The sequence below is a fragment of the Haliotis rubra genome, unplaced genomic scaffold (assembly GCF_003918875.1).
Source record: "Haliotis rubra isolate DU_JTF1 unplaced genomic scaffold, ASM391887v1 Scf18, whole genome shotgun sequence".
In the NCBI taxonomy this organism is placed as follows: Eukaryota; Metazoa; Mollusca; class Gastropoda; order Lepetellida; family Haliotidae; genus Haliotis; species Haliotis rubra.
Window position 1 is genome coordinate 3,816,301 of NW_025765780.1, and position 20,142 is coordinate 3,836,442.

The 20,142-nt window shown below is 42.9% G+C and overlaps 1 long non-coding RNA gene across 1 annotated transcript; it reads left to right on the forward strand.

The window, feature by feature from the left end:
* Positions 1 to 7,421: 7,421 nt before the first annotated feature.
* On the forward strand, positions 7,422 to 16,772 carry LOC124273338. The gene is made up of 3 exons (XR_006897617.1): positions 7,422 to 7,432; positions 12,592 to 12,595; positions 16,674 to 16,772. It is a non-coding gene; the product is annotated as an uncharacterized LOC124273338 (long non-coding RNA).
* The last annotated feature ends 3,370 nt before the right edge of the window (positions 16,773 to 20,142 follow it).

Consider the following 20,142-nt stretch of genomic DNA (forward strand, 5'->3'; position numbering starts at 1 on the left):
TTAAAGCCTTTTTTCAAATATCAAGCTTCAACATTTCTTATTTATCGAAAATACCATCGGGGTGTTAACGGTAAAGCCATTGTCATAGAAGTCAATAACTTCATCTTGAATGGTTTAACATGGAATGCTGATAATAAATTCCAAGACAGGTTGATTTGTTGGAAGAAGGTCCTGTCGTTTCACAAAACCCTGGCATCTCAGCAAATATTTCTGAGGGAGGTTTTCAGGAGCTGACAAAGATCAAGGCGCCTACTGTTCACTAAAACCATAATTCAAACAGTTGCATAATTCAAAGCGCAACGCACGTCTTTGAGTTAAAAATGGGAGAGAATAACCCAAGACTCAAATCAGATAATTATCCCAACTTCAAAGCTAACCAATTCATTTTCTAGCACGTGGAAGAATGATATGTATGGTTCTATTGTGTTGAGACGTCGAGACCTTGGAGGTAAACTCTCGCGCTTAGCGAGAAAATGCGAGATGACTCAGAGATGGATAAATTGGAAAGTGATACTGGTAAGCGTGATCCTGCATGCTGGCTTCGGTTTACCATAGTCGGTTTATTTCTGTAAATTCCTGCAGTGACATTTCGATATTGCGGATCGAAACTTACGTCTAGCAGTATTTATTGGTTTCAGGAATGTAGACCGGTACGTTTGATGGCATCACAAGCGGCTGAAATCTTACACAACGAATTGTTTAACTGCCAGGGCACGTTTCATAATGTCTTTCATTCAATTTCTTTTCGATTTTGCTCGACATCGGGTTGTCCATTGATAGATAGGTCGTGCATTATGGTTTATGTCCTCACCTGAGACTTTAATCAGAACACACAAGCTGTCATTTGTAAAACAAGTTCGCTCTGTGCTCTAAATCTACTTCCTTCCTTTTTGTTCAATGAGGCTTGGGACGTGATCTGGGACCACACTGAATTCTAAGCAGAAGATCATTACGCATGGGCGGATCCATGAATTTTGAAAGTGTGTGTGTTTCAGGGGGTTCGAACCCCGCCAACTCCGCCAACGCAAAAAAAAATCTTCAATGTGGTCTTAAGTCATTTTCAAAAGGGGGGGGGGATGTCGAACCCCCTGAACCCGCCTTCTAGATCCGCCAATGATTACGGAACGATGTGCTTGGATTGAAACGAATCCGTCATAGCTTATTGCGAAGCTTATTGTTTTAGCTGAACTCAATCCCTATTATTAATACAGGCTACGTTACTGACTACAAGTACACGCCCCATGGCTGTCCAAAGACTTCAGACTTAGTACAAATACAGGCTTCGTTGATGGCTGCAAATACTGGTCCCATTGCTGGCTGTGAATACTGCTCCCATTGCTGGCAGTTAATACTGCTCCCATTGCTGGCTGTGAATACTGCTCTCGCTGCTGGCTGTGAATAGTGCTCCCATTGCTGGCTGTGAATATTGCTCTCGCTGCTGGCTGTGAATACTGGTCCCATTGCTGGCTGTGAATACTACTCTCATTGCTGGCTGTGAATACTGCTCCCATTGCTGGCTGTGAATACTGCTCTCATTGCTGGCTGTAATACTGCTCCCATTGCTGGCAGTGAATACTGGTGTCATTGCTGGCAGTGAATACTGGTCTCATTGCTGGCAGTGAATACTGCTCCCATTGCTGGATGTGAATACTGCTCCCATTGCTGGCTGTGAATACTGCTCCCATTGCTGGCTGTGAATACTGCTCCCATTGCTGGCTGTGAATACTGCTCCCATTGCTGGCTGTGAATACTGCTCTCATTGCTGGCTGTGAATAGTGCCCCCATTGCTGGCTGTGAATACTGCTCCCATTGCTGGATGTGAATACTGCTCCCATTGCTGGCTGTGAATACTGCTCCCATTGCTGGCTGTGAATACTGCTCCCTGGCTGTGAATACTGCTCCCATTGCTGGCTGTGAATACTGCTCCCATTGCTGGCTGTGAATACTGCTCTCACTGCTGGCTGTGAATAGTGCCCCCATTGCTGGCTGTGAATACTGCTCCCATTGTTGGCTGTGAATACTGGTCTCATTGCTGGCAGTGAATACTGGTCTCATTGCTGGCTGTGAATACTGCTCCCATTGCTGGCAGTGAATACTGGTCTCATTGCTGGCAGTGAATACTGGTCTCATTGCTGGCTGTGAATACTGCTCCCATTGCTGGCTGTGAATACTGGCGTCATTGCTTGCTGAATACTGGTGTCATTGCTCACTATACATATACGCGTCAGTACTGAGTACAGTGTGAATAGCAAATTGGCAAACATCGCAGAGTTGAAGAGCAGGAGGCTAATCCGGACTAATCCATCTAAGTGAACAGGGGGAGAACCCAACATGGCACCAAATCCCATCGAGGTTCCACGGCCTAATCCCCCCATTTGTCACCACGACTAAACCAGGAGATTCCGCCTGCGGCATTCCACGTTAACCAAATTATGTCCGTCTTCGTAAACCCAGTTGCAGGGCTCTGCGACATGGACAGTTACGCTGGAAATTGCGATTTATTATCAACTCGCTTTGCCCAGAGATCAATGTCAGCTTGTCACAGGTTCTTCTTCGTTGTCCATCATCAGTAAAAACGAAAGTAGTTCCAAGGTCTCTTAGAGTCCTCGTGATTGGCATGTTGGGGTTAGGTTGTATAGGAGCGGAACTTCCTGGTAGGCTGTTGAAGCTCTTACGGTTTGTTTGTGTTTTGTATTACATTGACAGCCATTGACGGTTTTTTTGTTTGTTGTTGAATTCTCTTTTAGAAATATTCCAACTTCATGACAGCATGTAAGAGTGAGTGAGTTTAGCTTTACACCGCTTTTAGCAATATTCCAGCAATATCACGGCGAGGGACACCAGAAATGGGCTTCACACATTGTACCCATGTGGGGATTCGAACCCGGGTCTTCGGCGTGACGATCCAACGCTTTAACCACTAGGCTACCCCAGCGCCCCTGAGAAGATAACAATAGAGCCTTACCACATCTTGTCACATGGTCTGTCTCACAGCCCCTGATCCACATTATTTTCCCTACTGCCATGTCCTTCCTGGAATGCTAAAGCCCTAGATGAAGCAAGTCTAGACTTACTCGGGTTCTGAATATCCCATCTCACTGGGTCTCCTTTTCAATTTAAATGGGTTTATTTGTCACAACCAAAATGATATATTCAGGGACTAAGCGTTAGTCTACTTGTCACGCTCTACTCCTTACAAAACACACGTGAAGAGGAAATAACATTTCTGTCTCTCCCTTGACAATTCTTTGAAAAAATGTTAAACGGAATGAGATTCATGATGTGTCATTTGAATTTAGGTTTAGAAAAATAAAAAAGCCATTGTAGCAAAACAAGGCCATACATCAGAGGTGTGTTGTCTCCCAACGTCAGTTGAGTCAGGTTCATCTCGCTTCCGTAATTCCCCCATCCCAAAAAGATATACACATGGAAAATAGTATTGCAACACACCATACTTTTCATACAATAATTGAAATTAAACAAAACACCGGAAGGAGCTATTAAAGAGGTTCAAGATCACTAGCTGTTTTTGAAAGTTCCATGACGGATATTAGAAAGATTTTAAGGGATGCACTTAAACGAACACGAATGTCATTGCAAAGAGATCTTGATAATCTGTAGACATCAAGAACTATCTCTTCCCCTGAGGGAAGACAGACGGAGGGTCAAAAGAAGACAGACGGACGGGCTGACGGATGTGGATGTCATGGTGTGTGATGTGTCATCGGAACATGCCATCACATTGCACCTTGGTGGCATCGTTTTGTGTCATGGTGTCATCATTTTGTGCCATGGTGTCATCACATTGTGTCACGGTGTCATCACATTGTGTCACGGTGTCATCACATTGTGTCATGTGTCATCACATTGTGCCATGGTGTCATCACATTGCGCCATGGTGTCATCACATTGTGTCATGATGTCATCACGTTGTGTCACGGTGTGATCAAACTCTGCCATGGTGTCGTCACATTGCGCCAAGGTGTCGTCACAGTGTCACGGTGTCATCACATTGTGTCACGGTGTCATCACATTGTGTCTTGGTGTCATCACATTGTGTCACGGTGTCATCACATTGTGCCATGGTGTCATCACATTGTGTTCTGGTGTCATCACATTGTGCCATGGTGTCATCACATTGTGCCATCACATTGTGTCTTGGTGTCATCACATTGTGTCATGTGTCATCACATTATGTCATGTGTCATCACATTGTGTCATGTGTCATCACATTATGCCATGGTGTCATTGCATTGGGCCATGGTGTCATCACATTGTGTCATGGTGTCATCACATTGTGTCATGTGTCATCACATTGTGTCATGTGTCATCACATTATGCCATGGTGTCATTGCATTGGGCCATGGCGCCATCTCTTTGTGCCATGGTGTCATCGCTTTCTGCCATGGTGTCATCACATTGTGCCATGGCGTCATCGTGCCGTGCCTTTGCACACAGACCCTCAAGTCACTCGATGATACGAAATAGCAGACCTCAACCACCAGAACACTTTCCAACGGTTGGAACACTTCGTGCGTAGATCCAAGCAAACACATCTTCGAAGATTGATTTATAATCACTTCTGCTTCAGAACCTTCTCTAACAATCGGATCACGTAGAACGACGAGAATAAAAAGATTAAAGTTTGAGTGATGACTCTTTCTGCGCTACACTGGAACTGATCACTGTCAGACTCGCGGTAAACACAATAATTTTAATATGTACTTGACGCACTTAGAAAAACCACGAAGACCAGTTATGTCCAAAATTGATAAAAGATCAAAGCTTTTTTCATGTCTCATTAAATAAGGTAATTAATTTCTATTCACTAAAATATATACCGCCTTCCAAGCCATTTATCTATACGTCGATCTTGAAAAGTGGTTTTGTGAGGAGGACGACCTCGTCTTGAGGACAAGACTGTAGGTTTAGCACTTCGTTCATTAGTTTGAGCCATCGCAAATCTCACGATAGTAGGGCCACGACCACAGACTGGGAGAGTAAATTGGAAGAGGCCCTCAAACACGCATCTCGTATTATTGGCGAAATCTGGCCAGTTCCGATGTCTGTGTATGACCGTTGACGTCAGCGCAGGATACTCAGCCAGCTGTGGTCTGGGTAAACCTGGTTCCGTCTGTAGAGGAAATGCTATTATAAACGTGTTGGGAGACAGATGCGGACAAGGAAATGTTGAAATCGTGTCGGTTTTGTCGATCCAGAGACACTTTAAGATATAGTTTCCAGATGAGGTGATACGTACGTATCTGTCACGAATGCATCTGTACAGAACAAATTACAAAAATATATTTCAAAAATGAATTTTTTGATAAAATATCAGTATTATTCTGAAAACAATATTTTGCATTAGATTTTAACAAGTAAATAATTTGCCCGGTAGAAAAGCTGTATGTGGAACAGAATGTGTTGTGAAAAGACTTGTGTGTTATTCCTCTATTGAGGATTTCGTTTTTGTTTTGACACACAAAATGTCTAGTTTCCATCTCCTTGAGATTTGTGTCAAGAAGTAATATATTTCCACTCCGCCGGTCGCAAACCGAAATCGTGTATAGCGAGTGGGAATTATGATTGTCGTTGAACCAAGCCCGCTTTGTGTGGCTGGTGTATGTAGGCCGAGGTTTGCTGGTGGATCATAATTGAACGTTCATTCTGACCATCCGATCCTCATATCAGAGGGGAGGTGAAACAGGATGAACTAAACAAATGGAGTGCATATTTAGGTATGTAATTTTTGGTCTTTACGGTAAATCTAACTTGCCTTGATGACCACATTCATGTACTGTGTAAGCGGTTGCGTGTTTGGGTGCCTGAGTTGGAGAGAGAGGGGGACAGTGAATTTCCTTGAATATTGCCAAAACTTCACTCACTCACACGAAGGAACAAACACAGTGGTAGATCATTGTAAAACTGAAGGAGTGAGTGAGTATTGTTTTACGCCGCTTGTAGCAATATTCCTGCAATATCACGGCGGGGGACACCAGAAATTGGCTTCACACATTGTACCCATGTGGGGAATTGAACCCGGGTCTTGGGCGTGACGAGCGAACGCTTTAACCACTAGGCTACCCCACCGCCCCTAAAACTGAAGGAACAACCTGTAACACAATTACGATCACATCGATAACTGTTTTACGATACAGTCGGCAGTAATCCACGGCAGCTGGTCAGTGATCGAATCTGGACCAGGCAAACCGATGGTCGATAGAATGAGCATCGTCGCATCATCAGTTATTAGAATAAGGGAAATCGTTTATTCGCCCAATGTATGTGTAAACGCAATCAAATATCACAAAAACGTATTCAACTCTCATCCTGAAAGGACCCGTGAAGATGCGCGTTAGAATTGATCTTCAGTAACCCATGCTTGTCGTAGAGGCGACTAACGGGATCGGGTGGCCAGACTCGATGACTTGGTTGACACATGTCATCGTCTCCCAATTGCGTAGATCGATGCTCATGCTGTTGATCACTGGATTGTCTGGTCCACATTCGAATATTTACAGACCGCCGCCATATAGCTGTAATATTGCTGAGTGCGGCGTACAACTAAACTCACTCACTCATCCTGAAAGCTTAAGTTACATGATCTCAGAGCAAGCCTTTAAGACGCGTAGCGCTAACGACTTAATGTTTTCGGCTGTTCATATGCCTAGTGTTGAGGCCTGAGAAGCCTAACATCACATCTCAGCCTGTCTGAAGTGTTCCTAGACCAGTCAATACCACACTGTCTCACGGGGCTCTCAAGTCGTCGTCGGAGATGGAACACCACGAGTGTGTACGCGAGACACTTGCTGTTCCTGTCAGCGCGCCGGCGCCTGTTGAGACTGACGACGAGCAACTTGCGTGTGGCTTTGAGGTGGTCTAACGAGCAGTAGCGATAATAACTTGCCAGTGTGTCATTTGCTGGTAATAGCTAATGCTAAATATCTTGGATTATTTTACCGAACAGGTAATTGGAATATTTTGCTGACATCTGTGTTGGTCCGATACATAGATTATTCAGCCTTATCTAAATGTTTGATACTGTCTAAGTATGTTTTCGCATTTGATGAGTGGGTGGATTTAGTTTTACGCCGCTTTTAGCAATATTCCAGCAATATCACGGCGGGGGACACCAGAAATGGGCTTCACACACTGTACCAATGTGGGGAATAGAACCAGGTTTCGGTGTGATGAACGAACACTTTAACCACTAGGCTACCTCACCACCCCATATTTTGTGTGAGTGAGTGAGTTTAGTTTTACGCCGCACTCAGCAATATTCCAGCTATATGGCGGCGGTCTGTAAATAATCGAGTCTGGACCAGACAATCCAGTGATCAACACCATGAGCATCGATCTCAGCGAGCCCCGCCACCCGATCCCGTTAGTCGTCTTTTACGACAAGCATAGTCGCCTTTTATGACAAGAATGGGTTGCTGAAGACCTATTCTGCCCCGGATCTTCACGGGTCCCATATTTTGATGTTCACGTGTTTATGTTTGTGTGTTTGTTTTTGTTTTTGTTGTGAAATCGCAGTGTTGTCGTGTCAGGTGTGAGTTTTTACAATTTCGAAAGGTATGTCACAAGAATGAGTTCAAGTGAGTGTTTAGGGTCACGTCGACCATTTCATCCTAACTGGATTCAAAATGTAACTTCTAAATATAACACATTACCTTTTTCATATTTTCGTCGAAATCACTTGTTCCAGTCATGTTTAATAGTCGCTTCATTTCAATGTCATTACAGATTTATATTCCGATGCATGTATAATCTAAGACAAATATATCAAAAGGAATATTAATCCTGTTTGAAATGCAGAATGCACAAGAATCCGAACAAAATTGGAATATATTTAACATTGTGGCGTCAGGCAGACCTCAACTCGTCCCCTTCGCCAACTAAAACAGGGGCCATCCGCCACCGGATCACAATCCCTTTATATCCGACATTAGCATTCCTTTGAGGAAGGATGAAATAATTCTGTATTCTGAATGCGTCGTCAGTTTATTCACTTGATAAAACTAATATACCGTTACGCCAGCACGCATGCGCAATGGCCGACGGGAGGCAGACACTAGGCAATAAGCTCGCTTCTCGGTTACAAAATGAATGTAATTAGATTTTGGCCAGGCCATGAACCTGTTTATTGCACCAATAAGTATCTGACCATATCCTGTTATTGTCGAGCTTTATTGTTGTAAACATTGATCGCTGCTACCGTAAAACCTGTAATAAAGTGGTATTGAAATTACCCAAGCGTCTGCAGGTCACAACCGCTGTGGTTACTATACAATGGTAAGTTGATAGCTGGTGGCAATATCCTATAAAAGGTCCTTGTATATAGTATCACACTGCCTGTGACCAAATACATTTAAGGACATGAAGGAGTATACCGTATTCAATGATTCAAACTAGAAAGAAATGCTGTTATTTTTTATGTCTGTTAAACCATTCATTCCTACAACAGCTTGTAAAAAATATTCTGACTCTGCATGATTCTGCGCAAAATTGAATGAGCTCAATGAAACCTTCTGTAACAAATGAACTTGCAAGTACGTGACTTAAACAATGTTTGAAATTCTATAAATTTGCCTAGAATTACAAATAAAAGATAACATTTCATACAGATAACATGTCTTAGACGCCCATCACCAGTTGTGTATTGTGCGAAAAGTTATTAAATTCTAAGCGCAGTTTTTAGTAAAAAGAATTAAATCCCCACAAAACAAGTTCTTTTCTGGATATAACATAGCTAACAGAAGATATTTTCAACTGAAAAACAAACATATGTTAGAGTATGCTGTGGAATATGATTTGTTTTACATCAATCAGATTCCACCTATCGTATTCCTTAATCAAGATCTACATTGTAATATAACTGCTCTTACATAGCGAAGTACACCAAATTACTTTAGCAACTTTATTAAAAACAAGGAAATATTTGTAAAGTATTCGCCAAATATTTGGCAGTACACACGTGTACATGTTTTCCAATCCGACAGTCGATCGAGATCTGCACGGCTGTCGCCATGCTATTTATGAACCGGAAGTTGATTTCGTTATGCTGTTCTGATCCGACTACACGTATGCATCGACTCGTTAGTTCAGCCAAAATATAACGCACAAATACAAACCCAGTCCGGCAATGTTGAAACTAGGGATGGTGTTGCTGTTATAGTTTAGGCGACTGGAAACTTGACTTGTATAGTGATCGAGTTATCTCCCTTACTTCCGGAAGATGCGCAGTGATATGATTTGAGAAGTTTTCTTTCTGAAAACCTCATCGAGGATGTCAACGTCCGACATCAAACTTCTCCCGTTACCAATCTCAGTCTGGTTATTTAGAAGAGAAGATTACCTGGCTACAACTATTAATATAAGTCATTAAACATGATAAATCATCGTAATAATGTGGTGTAGGAACTGTGAGATGTAATAGTTCTACACTGAACGGAACATGGTTGGTGTTCCCACCCAATATAATGCATGGATGAATATTGCTTCACGTCGGTGCAGAACCAGTAGATTAAAAACTATGTATTGCATGTAAAGAACCGCAGTAAAAAATTGATAGAAGTTATCATTCTCATATCATAAAACAAATCGTGAAAAATATTTGAACTGAAATCTAATCATGTCATAGAAATATATTCAAGGCTATTCAAGAAGGCAATAATCTCATGGATATGGTCTTCAGTAAACGTGTTTTCATAGAGTGAGTGAGTGAGTTTGGTTTTACGCCGCTTGTAGCAATATTCCAGCAATATCACGGCGGGGGACACCAGAAATGAGCTTCACACATTGTACCCATGTGGGGAATGTTTTCATTGAAGAAACATTGACGTTTATATATACAGCTGTACGTAGTTCTCCAGTTACAGAAGACAACATACCGCTACGTGCACCAACGTTGGAACAACTACGGTACACACAGTTTTCGCAGGGTGTGTATCTTTAACTATCTTATCATCCTCGACTCATTATCCTATACGTACCTTGCCCTGTTCTAGCACGTAATTACAGGACCGTTGTTACAACGAATAAGGAAAGAGTAGATGGTGTCATGTAATTACAGTATAATAGACGACGTGGTCGTCCATCTTATTGGAACTCTATGATCATTGCTCAAGAGACACATGCACGAGGAAACACAAACTAGATGTTTCACATTTTCTGGATTCAATCCTGATGAACAAACGCCTTAGACTCTAAAGTGAGTGAGTTGAGTTTACGCTGCATGTAGCAATATTCTGGCAACATCACGATGGGGACACCACAAATGGGCTTCACACATTGTACCCATGTGGGGGATCGAACACGGATCTTCGGTGTGAACACCTTATCCTCTGGACTAGCCAACTGCCCCCTTAACCTCTAGACAAGAGGCACAGTTGTCATATCGCAGACGTATTAGACAAATTATGAACCTTTGTTGCGCTGGTACTAGGTTCGAATCCAAGGCCCCTTACGGATGCCGGGCTAGAAATGGCCCCAAGCAACCCAACTCCGTCATCTACGGGCAGGGCGGTGGGGTAGCCTAGTGGTTAAAGCGTTCGCTCGTCATGCCGAAGACCCGAGTTCGATTCCCCACATGGGTAAAATGTATGAAGCCCATTTCAGGTGTCCCCCGCCGTGATATTGCTGGAATATTGCTAAAAGCGGCGTAAAACCATACTCACTCTTACTCACTCACTATACGGGCAACTTATGTGATCGGTTGGACAGACATGGTGGACCAGCGTGGATCGTTGAAATCGACTCTCGCTCAGTTGTTCGATCAAGGCTACAACATGTAAGGCTTCAGTGAAACTTTCAACAATTCATGGAAGACACGAGGACATTTCCAAATTTTTGACGCATCAAAAATATCACGTCCGATGCAATTCCCAATTTGGACTTGTGCCATACGTTCTCGGTTTGTCAAGGCGAACAGTTGACTAGCCTTTGCCTGTGTTAATGACGGGTGCCACGGTTGGGCCAGGATATACAGTATTCACCTTTCCGCGAACACCTGGTGTCATCCCTATTTGATAGTGGTTCAAAAACACATGCTCATGGTATAGTCGGGTTTGTACAATCGGCTATGTACTTGGCTATGTAGGTGAGTTTAGTTTTACGCCGCTTTTAGCAATATTCCAGCAATATCAAGTCGGGGGACACCACAAATGGGTTTCACACAGTGAAACCACTGGTATGTCGAACCGTAGTCTGTCTCACAGTCCCTAAACAGCGTTATTTCCCTTTCTGCCCAGCCATTCCTGCAGTGTTAAAGCTCTACGTGAAGCAAGTCTAGGTTTCCTCGGGTTCAGGAATCTGAATCTCCCAACTCACTGGGCCTCATAAGACGGGTACGATACTTTATGGATAACAACTTTGTTATTATATAAGATGTTATCCCAAAAGTATCCTACCTTTCTTATTATTCATCAACAGTTTACTTCTAAAATGCGAATCAAACAGATCACTGGGCCTCCTTTTCAAATTAAATGGAATTATTTGATTGTATCAAACTTATATATACTCTCCCAAAAAAGAAACGCATATAGGAATTTCAACTGTATTTTTATGTTTATGTTGAAACATCTTGTAGGCTTTATGAGTCAATGAAATATAGCGAAATTGCACACTGGGAATGCAGACTTACCGTCTTTGGCACCAACTCGAGGAAAGTCAGTTTGAGTGTCACATGGAGACACGTGGTGGCGCTGAAGTCAATACCTCGTGTGACCACCGTGGGCATCCAGAACTGCACGGCATCGCCTCGGCATCGAACGAATAAGTCTCAGAATCTTGCCCAATCGCAGCCCACTCTGCCTGTAGTGCCTGTGCGAGTTGCTGAAGTGTCTGAGGGTTACGGCGTCGCACCCGTCTGTCCAGGGCATCCCACAGATGTTCGATTGGGTTTAAATCCGGTGATCTTGAGGGCCAGGGGAGCACATTGATATTGTGGTTCTGGAGGAAGTCTCTAATGTGACGTGCTGTGTGGGCCCTGGCATTGTCCTGTTGAAACAAGTCCCTCTGGCGATCAATGATTGGAAGGAGGTGTGGGCGTAGGATTTCGTCACAGTACCGTTGAGCTGTCAGGTTGCCTGGATCATCACCAAATCACTTCTCCTACGGCAGGTGATCGCTCCCCACATCATAACACTGCCCCGGACGAATCTATCCACCTGGGGAACGCAAGCGTCGGCGAAACGTTCACGTCGACGTCTGTACACCCGCATTCTTCCATTGCGTCGTTCCAATAGAAATCGTGATTCATCACTGAACCAGATTGTACGCCAATTCGGTAGGTTCCAGGCCTGAACGTTGGTGCACCATTGAACTCGATGTCGACGATGTTTTTGTCGAAGCACAGGGCCAAAATAAGGTCTTCGGGCACGTAAACCAGCCTCTCTCAACCTGTTCCTGACGGTCTGTGCAGAAAGCCTCCTCAATCCGGGTATTTGTCGAGCGGTACTGGTCGCCGTAGCTGTTCGATGACGCAGGTGATGTACCCGGATATAGCAATCCTGCGCCGCAGTGGTCGCTCGAGGTCGCTCACTACGAGGGGCATCTGCTACCGAATTCTGCCGGCGATATCTCTCCCAGAGCCGTGAAATGGTGCTTTGGTGAACATTCATGTGTCGGGCAACTGCACGCTGAGACTGGCCAGCTTCAAGCAAACCAATGGCGATATGACTGTTGGCTTTACTTAGACGTGGCATGTTGCGTTCGTAAACAATATTCCAAATACAGTGAATAATCGACAGACAGCGATCAACCTTTTATACCCATCATTGAGACTATCTGATCCCCAACTTTCACGTGCTTTGCATGTGAATTGTGTATTCTGTGACACTACACGCCGAAATTGACAATCATGCTGTTAAATACGGGTATTTTTCGGATGGTGCGTTTTGTTGTGATGTTCAAAACATAAACACCATAGGACTCATAAACAGAGCAAAACCTTTTGTAAAATGAATCACGTTTTAATTCATTGCTACATGAAATTGCTATTTTCATGATGCGTTTCTTTTTTTGGAGAGTATATATTTAAAGACTAAGTGTTAGTTTATGTTTAACCGCCGTCTACTACCGTCTAACGCCGTCTACCACCGTCTAATCGCCGTCTACCACCGCCTAACGCCGTCTACCACCGTCTACAACCGCCTATCGCCGTCCAACCGCCGTCTAACGCCGTCTACCACCGTCTAACGCCGTCTACCACCATCTAACGCCGTCTACCACCGTCTAATCGCCGTCTACCACCGTCTAACGCCGTCTACCACCGCTTTCCGCCGTCCAACCGCCGTCTCACACCGTCTACCGCCGTCTACCACCGTCTAACGCCGTCTACCACCATCTAACGCCGTCTAACCGCCGTTTACCACCTTCTAACGCTGTCCAACCGCCGTCTACCACCGTCTACCGCCGTCTACCACCGTCTACCAGCAAACCAGTGCTACGTAAACAACACAACCAGAACAAACCTAATCGAAAACTCTGCGAATACTAATTAAACAGACACTGCGGGTTTGCCATAGATAGTATTAAAATGGCATCGAGTACCAGTTCCATCGCCTTTCAGCTTACTTAGTCTTATATATAAGCCTACACTCTACGTAATTATAGATAATGTTAAACATTAATATTAATATTTGTACTATCAAGATTGAAAACGTCCTTCCAGTTAAATATGACACTACTCAATTTCTTCAACGATCACAAACGTCAAACTCGATAAATATGGCTGCCGTGTATTAGGTTTGAAATGTCACGTTTCAGTCAGATGGAGTTGATTTTCTTTCCTTGAACACTAGCAGCTAGAATTAAATATGAAGCATCTATAGCGGTATGTAATCTCTTTTAATCTTCAGAGATCAAACTGTCATTTGATGTAGCGAGACCTACATTGTTGACTCGATGCTTTTACATAAAAGTCACCAAAATAACACAAAACATGCATTCGTTGTCGATATTATTTCAATCTTTACGTGGGCATATCGGGGCAGGTCAGACTGATGCCTTATTTGTTCACGGAATCTTGACTAATGAGTGTTAAGGAACAAGTTCCTGCTCTACACAAAAACAATGTTGAAGGCTGAGGAAGATCATTATTAGTGGAGCGTTTCCTTTAAGAGCGTCAACCTTTCAAAATACCGGATGTGACGTCACGAAGCTCACTGCCGAGTTGGGTTCACAAAAGCTGAAACCGCGCACTTTATACACAGTATGAATAATAAATAAACAATTTCCTTGAACGACTAACCTAAAGGAAAAGAGACCGAGAGCACCGTGCAATACTCCGTGGATGTTGTTTATAAACTGCTTGTAGCCAGTGAATTAACTAGACAACGTTTTAGAGTTGTTTTTTGCTCTTATGTCCGCCCAGTATGAGAGATGGGTTTGAAAAAACACAATGTGAATTTGCTCGATGAATGGATTCAACATCTCGAGGACAAATTACCACGAGCAAATTCGCGCACTTTAACAAACATTTACAATAATTGTCACGCAGAGATCGATTTGGTGAACGACTCGGGCCATCAATTACCGGAACTAACAGTCTCGACAGTTACAAACAACTTTGGTCTCAGATCAATTTAGCAACTGTCACTCAGAGTTTTCTATAACAGGAGAGACGCTAGTCAGGACCCTGTGGGTACCAGGGTGAGTGAGTGAATGCAGTGGTTCCCCTTAACCCTGAAAAAACACGTAGGCCGTAAGGATCCAGAACCATACAAGTTGTGGGTCCTGATCAGAATGTGTAGGCCCTATATTCTATATAATATGGAAATAATTCTCTTAGGTATTGGGGATGAAAAAGCTGTCGGCCATAAGGACCTACAGATAACAAATGCTGTGGTTCCGAGTGGTTTTCAGTCGGCTTTGGGCCTGAGGACAGACGTTAATTTCGAACGCTGAGTGAATGATGTTTCTTGCCGTCAGCAATACGTCCTTGTAACTAACACTTCTTATACACTAAACTACGGTTGTAACGAACTCAAATGGACTACTAATTCTAGTTCGGTATATCCGTAGTTCGTTATATACATCCGAGTAATATATACAGCGAGTGGTCGTGACCAAAAACAGTTCGATTTATCCGTCTGTTCGTTATAAGTGTATTCGGTTTAACCGTAGTTAACTGTAGTGTGAAACTATAAGAGCTTATCGCAGTTGTATAATGGGATCCTTGAGGCATGATCAGTCCCTAATATATCTTCATTCTCAATCCCATTCCCATATAGGTGGAATATTGCTGAGCGGGGCGTTAAACAACAAGCAAACAAACAAACAATGGGCACGACCCTAGAACAGCTATCAGCATAAACATAAACTATACTACTCAAACGAAGTTAAGAAACACCATAGTTTTGTACATGGATATAGTTAAACTGTCAGGTCGTGAGTGAGTGAGTTTTTATTTTACGCCGGTTTTAGCAATAGTCCAGCAATATCACGGCGGTGGACACCAGAAATGGGCTGCACACATTGTGTCTATGTGGGGAATCGAACCCTGGTCTTCGGCGTATGTAACCACTAGGCTATCCCTCTGTCCCCTGTTAGGTCGTGACATACTACCTTTTGTCGAACAAAAGAAACGTATTTTCTTCACTTCTTTTGAGTGGATAAGTAAAAAAATATTCTGGAATTTACGTAAGATCTATGAGAAATGGTCATGTCTTGCGAATTATAAACCTGGCGAATCATAGGTGATTATAAATACCGAATAGAGATTTAATTCCCTAAATAACTGAGGATGGAGAGACCAGTGGTTGATAGCATAAGCATCAGTTCACCCGATCCTCGTTTTAATCGACCCTTTTAAACCTTGATAGTATTCTGGATTAGGGTTCTCAGGTGCTGAATGAGCAAAGGGCATCTTTGGTGCGAACTAACGCTAAACATGACCTGCACTGACCTCCTCACAGACGGCTTCCCAACAACAGCTATTCCTTGTTTTTCTTCAAGACTCTCCATTCCAGCTGTTCATGCGACAGACGCACGGTTAACATACTCCTTATCTGTCACCCTGCACATGAAACGAGCAAAACTAGGTCGGAAATGCTGAGGAAAATAATTTGTCCAAGTGTTTGAAAGAAAATATAGAATAAAAAAAATATTCACTGATTATAATAATAATAATGTGGGTATTTATATAGCGCTACATCCAGGTACTCATACCCGCTCATGGCGCTACAATACTATAGGAGAAAAGAAAATAGGTAATTTACAGAGAGACAATTGAACATAGAAAGTCTAGTAATAGGCAAGACGAGAAAAGTGGGTTTTTAGAGACGATTTAAATGTGTCCGAAGATTCAGCATTCTTGATGTGAGTGGGCAAGTTGTTCCAGAGACTGGCGGCTGCGTGTTGGAATGATCTTTTCCCATAGGATGAGAGTCGAACTTTAGGTATGACAAGTAGCTGGTGATTCTGGGATCGTAATGGTCGGGTTGGGATGTACTGACTAAGGTGTTTGTCCATGTAGAGCTTTGAAAGTGACACATAGAATTTTGAAGTCAATCCGGAATTTGACAGACAACCAGTGTAGAGACATCAGTGAAGGTGTGATATGATCTTTCTTGGACTTGAGGCAGACGATGCGAGCTGCTGAGTTCTGTAATTTTTGAAGTTTCTGAAGTTGAGTTGAACTGATGCCAAAGTGCAGACTGTTGCAATAGTCGAGTCGAGAGAGTATAATGGATCGAACCAAAGAATGAGCACATTCTGTTGTGATGAGATTTCTCATGGAGCTGATGGTTCGCAGATAATAGTGACAGTTCTTATGCTTGACCATGCTTGATGGTCGACTCATGTGTTGTGAGTTTCAAAAAAAGAATTGTCTGGCTCCCATCAAACAGATAAAACGTTTTTCATAACTCTCACTAAAATATACAGATGGAAAAAAGTATTTTATGACAGGACCTAAATTCAATTCACAGTTTATATGTCATGTGCGTCTTCACAGGAAATAATTTGGTAGCCAAAGTGCTAAAAACATTTTTCGTTAACACAAAAGCCAACAATAAAGAATCTGAATGGCATAAGTTGATTAAGTATGGGTCCTGTAATAAAACTGAAATTAACATAACATAATGTTTCAGAAACAGAAGACAGTCAGTATCTTGTGTAACCTCCGCCCTCATGCACGACGTTTTGAACCCTCGTCCTCGTTGAGTGCACAAGACGCTAAATCCGATTTTGGGGCAACCTGTTCCATTTTTTGGTGCCATGTTTGCTCTAATTCATCAATATTCTGGACTGGTAGATCTCTTTGACGAATCTTACGCCCCAGAATGTGCCAAACATGCTCGATATGGTTCACCCACGGAAGGGTGGTATAATGGCTTCTTGATGCAGGAAATCAATGACTGCGCTTGTGCGATGTGGCCTGGCGTAGTCATCCATAAAAATTGGCCTTGTTAATAGGGGATGATTATCAAAATGAGGCACTAATGCCTCCTCAAGATTTCCTCCACTGCGACAAGCTGGAGTTTGCAGTCATACCACACACAACCCCATACCGTCAAAGATCCTCCGCCGAATGGAACTTCTTCCAGGATGTTCCTTTGAGCATATCTCATGTTCCTCTGTCGCCAATACACGCGTCCTTCCGTCAGTAACAAACAGCAAAAACCGGCTCTCATCTGAAAAAATGGATCTTCCTCCAAGAAATCATGTTCCACCGATGCTGGTCACGGCACCATCGTAATCTTGCATCCATGTGGCAGGTGTCCACACAGGACAGGTCTCTGGGCCTTATACTCTGCTGTTTTCAGTCGGTTTCTAACAGTGTTATGACAGAGATGCTGATGTTGAAGCCATTGACGTTTTAACATTGGACTTGGTGCAAAGGTAAATCGAAGTATGTAGGGCTAGCTGATGTCTTGCGTGGTCAGCCTGAACGATGCAGCTCCTTTACAGCGTTTGTTTGGTGATATTTCCTCACTAATCGACTGATTGTTGAGGGGTGGTGACCTAATTGCCTTTCAATTTGTTTCATGGACAACCCGACATTAACCACACCCATAACTTGCCATCCTATGGCTGACACAAGTGTGCGTTTTAGGTCAGATCTCTAACAAGAGTAAATGATCATTGAAACTATTTTCATGACACGAGCGGTGCAAGTGTTTCATGTGCTCCACACTTGTTACCTGCAGCACGTGCATCATAATTTGTTGCGTTTGAGACACATAATAGGTTATTGTTTTCATTTATTTTCATAAATGTGGGAATTTTAAGATATTGAGAGAAAAATGTATTAGGTGGGTGTTGCGATACTTTTTTCCACGAGTATATTTTGTCTCAAACTTGACAATTTCAAAAATGAAACTATCTCTGTATAGAATGCAAAGGAAGCAACCTGTGACGATCCATGTAAAGATTGGTATGTGGCAACACTTGCTTGTCTTCCCCCTGGAAGATCAGTATACCAATGCTTGTCGGCCCCCTTGAATATACGTGTTAGAATTGGTCTTCAGCAACCCATGCTTGTCTTGCACTTTGGTGGTCAAGCTCACCGACAGATAAAACAAGTCATTGTATCCCAGTTGTATGGAATACTGTAAGGGACATTCTCGCGATCTCGACCTTTGGAAACAAGCTAAAAATGCCAAAAGTGCGAGATCGCGAGAACGCGAGATTTGACAGCATGTACAAATGTCGCATTCTCGCGATCTCGACTTTTGACAAAAAGTGCTATGTACAAAAAACACGAGAATGAGAGATCGCGAGAACGCGAGATTTTGGCCAAATCTCGCGATCTCGTATTCTCGCACTTTTGGCATTTTTAGCTTGTTTCCAAAGGACGAGATCGCGAGAATGCGAGATCGCGAGAATGTCCCTTACAGTATTCCATACAGTTGCGCAGATCGATTTTCATGATGTCTATCACTGGATTGCCGAAATGATCATAATATTATGCGCATGCGTAGCGAGGGAGTAGAGAAACGAATGAGTTCGGCGTAACATCTCTTGTACAACATGCCATCTGGCGGCGAACAACGCTTTGAGAACGTCGACATGCCTGGCCAACTGGAAAAACAGGTTTCTTGGACGGTCAAGACCGCAGAACTCTTTCATTGAATAATCACGTTAATTCAATGTTAATTCAGTGAATTCAGTTACGTACTTTAATCGTGTATCATTAGCTACAAGTGTTACGGAGACGACCATATCTGTTCACATCTTGTGTCCGGTAAATTCGTAAAAAGACAAATGGATCGGACAGACAGAAAAAAAGGTTTATATCAAACTGATTTAAGAAAATCAATTTGAATGTGTAATTTCAGTTTCACAAGGGCTATGAATATTATGAATTATAATGAATCAAAATGTGCGTCTTTATGTCTCGCTATTTAATGCGTGTGTCACAAGGAATGGTATGAGGGTTTATGATATTGCTTCCACGATATTATCTAAAATATGCCAGAAAGACCGCGGAACGTGTTGGTACTTAGTACCAAAAATAAACAAACATCTAGTCTCTGAAATGTAAATATTTTACAGAAAAAAATCGGTTAATATATTATAAGAATAAAGTATAATGAAGATGAGCTCAGAGACTTTGTTTATTTTCGTAATCTAGACTTACCAAACATTCAGACCTGCATGGGTTTTCTTTTATATATAGGTTTCGGGGTCTGGATGATGTCAATAGACTAAGGACGAAGACTTTGGCAATGTGTGACGCAATCAATCACCAACCATTTAGAATATAATGTGGTTCAAGAACTGACAGACAGTCTTTTTGTATGAACTGCCAGCGAATCACGCAGGGAAAAAATACAACGTGGCGTCGAGCCACCACACGCCATTTCAAATACTGAGGACCGCCTCCGTGGTGTAGTGGTTAGAGCGTCCGCCCGGAGATCGGAAGGTCGCGGGCTCGATGCCCGACCGCGTCATACCAAAAGACGTTAAAATGTGGTACTTTTTGGTCCCTGCCTGGCGCTCGGCATTGATGGGTATTGGTCGGCACTATAAAACCAGCTTCAGTCTGGGCTAGTACAAGCAGCCGCACATACACACACACGCGCATGCACGTCGTCATATGAGCGAAATATTCTCAAGCAAGACGTTAAGCCCAATTTCACCTCACCTCTAATACTGAGACTAACATGTTGGGAAATCTTTCTGACAAAACCA